Source organism: Lynx rufus, unplaced genomic scaffold (assembly GCF_022079265.1).
Source record: "Lynx rufus isolate CCGP_SWC_20201006 ecotype Redwood Valley unplaced genomic scaffold, mLynRuf1.p SCAF_5, whole genome shotgun sequence".
Classification (NCBI taxonomy): Eukaryota; Metazoa; Chordata; class Mammalia; order Carnivora; family Felidae; genus Lynx; species Lynx rufus.
The window spans coordinates 145,767,977-145,770,358 of NW_025814867.1; the positions used below are offsets into that span (position 1 = coordinate 145,767,977).

The 2,382-nt window shown below is 44.5% G+C and overlaps 1 non-coding gene across 1 annotated transcript; it reads right to left on the reverse strand.

Moving 5' to 3' along the window:
- Positions 1 to 366: 366 nt before the first annotated feature.
- On the reverse strand, positions 367 to 469 carry LOC124527384 (U6 spliceosomal RNA). The gene has a single exon (XR_006965844.1). It is a non-coding gene; the product is annotated as a U6 spliceosomal RNA (small nuclear RNA).
- Between the last annotated feature and the right edge of the window lie 1,913 nt (positions 470 to 2,382).

The window sequence follows — 2,382 nt, forward strand, 5'->3', positions numbered from 1 at the left end:
TGAGAGTCACTCTCCTAAGACAGGGGCCAAAGTGGCTTTTAAACAAATTAAATATAAGTATAAACAGCTTTTTTTTTTTTTTTTAATTTGCTAAATCATTCTCACCAATTTATTCTTCCCAACAAGTTTTCAAATCCTTTGTAAGCACTCTGCCAAAAAAGAAACCCATTGGAATTCTCATTAGAATTGCATTAAAGATATAAAATAATTTGAGAATTGATATCTTTATAATATTTTCCTATCCAGGAACATGGGCTGTCTCTATACTCAGTCTTTTTATTTTTTATTCAAGTATAGTTAATATGAAGTGTTGTATTAATTTCAGGTATACAATATGATGACTCAATGATTCTATACATTACTCATAATGATCAAATCTGCTTCACAAATTTTTATGTCATCCTTGTGTAGGGGTTATATTAATCTTCTTCGTATAGTCCCGATTTTAGTATATGTGCTGCCAAACAACCAATAAATATACCCAGCTTTTGAACAATTAAAAATTAACCAGGGGGTGCCTGGCTGGCTCAGTTGGTGGAACATGCAATTCCTGATCTCATGGGTTGTAAGTCCCAGCCCCATGCCAGGTGTAGAGATTAATGAAATCTTTAAAAACAAAATTAAGCAGAACAGCGAGTAAAAGTGAAAAAGCAAAGTCTTCCTCCACTCCCCAACTCCTCTTCATCCCACAACTCCTGCCCCACCCCACCCCCAGCCACTCCCTGAACCTTCTCCAGCTTGGCCTGGTATTGGGTTTTTCTCCTCTGCAGGCAGGCAACCCCTGCACTCTAGGCATTACTTGCCTGGAGTTTGGGGGGTGGCAGTGGAAAATCACCCTCCCGCCCACAAGCCAACATGCTCTTCAAAGAAATGTTCACTCTGATCTGGCTGACAGATCACTCCCTTCTTCCAATAGAGCCCATAGGAGGCGATGGTTCCAGGTCAAACACTGGTCCGGCCACCTCTTAGCAAGTTATGAGGGGAGGTCCCTACACCTCTCTTAAGAATGTCAGGTTCTTGGAGCACCTGGGTGGCTCAGTCATTTGAGCAGCCAACTCTTGATTTCAGCTCAGGTCGTGATCATGGTTTGTGAGTTCAAGCCCCACAGTGGGCCTTCTGCTGTCAGTGCAGAGCCTGCTTTGGATTCTCTGTCTCCCTCAATCTGCCCCTCCCCTGCTCATGCACACACACACTTTCTCTCTTTCAAAAATAAATAAACATCAAAAAAAAAAAAAAAAAAAAGAATGTCAGGGTCTTGTCACATCACTTATATTCTTGGTTTGGAGCATCAGTTGTTATTCCCGGACAGGGGTCTGCTACAGTTCTCCAAATCTGCAGTTGGTGGATTGACTCCAGAGACGGAATCTGTCCCAATGATCATTTCATGGTCAGCTCCTTCAATATGAACGTGACATGATTGAAGTATGACTTCCCTTCATGTGGGCCATTCTAGACGCTCTAAGGGAAATCAACCAGCATTTAGGGCTTCCCTGACTGTTCAGATACCTTCCATCTTTCTCCAGTTTTAAGAGTCTGGGCATCTTGGCCCAACTTAAAATCTAAGGTTCTCATCCGTCATCTCAACTAATGAACAATAAATATTATATACTCTGCTGATTGCTGTGTAAAATGATTCTAGTACCAATCCTAATGTGCGTGTGTTGGGGGAGGGGCTCCCCACACCGTTCAACAAGTATCTGGACACCAGCTAGGTGTCCTACAGTTCAACTCAATTCTGCCACCATATACCCAGAGAAAGCATCAGATTCCACAGGTTGAGGTCTCAGTCCCGCAAGAATGGTCTCACCACCCCTCAACCTCAGAAGCTGATCATAAGCCCAATTTATCACCTGTGCTTCTGACCAGCCAGCTGTAGATCCGAGGTTCTAATGGCCCCCTCCTTGGGCTTGATTAATTTGTTAGAGCGGCTCACAGAACTGAAGAGGAACATGTCGCTTGCTAGATTACTGGTTTATTATCAAAAGAGGATATGCCTCAGGAACAGCCAGCTAGAAGAGATGCATAGGGCAAAGCGTGGGGAAAGGGTGGAGAGCTCCCATGCCCTCTCCCGGGGTGCCACTCTCCCTAAAACATGTTGACCCACCCACAAGCTCTGTACACCAGTCCTTTTGGGATCTTGTGGAGATCTCGCTGGATAGGCCTGACTGATTAAACCACTGGCCACTGGTGAGATCCAACCTCCAGCCCTTCCCCCCCCCAGTGTAGGGCAGGAGAGGCGAATTTAAGTTCTGACCCGTGAGGCACATGGTTGGTTCTCAAGGCAACCAGTTTCCATCCTTAGGTGCTTTCAAAAGTCACCTCGCTAATGCTCTTATCACTTATGGAATTGCAAGGGCTTTTTAAAGGAGCTCTGTGCCAGAC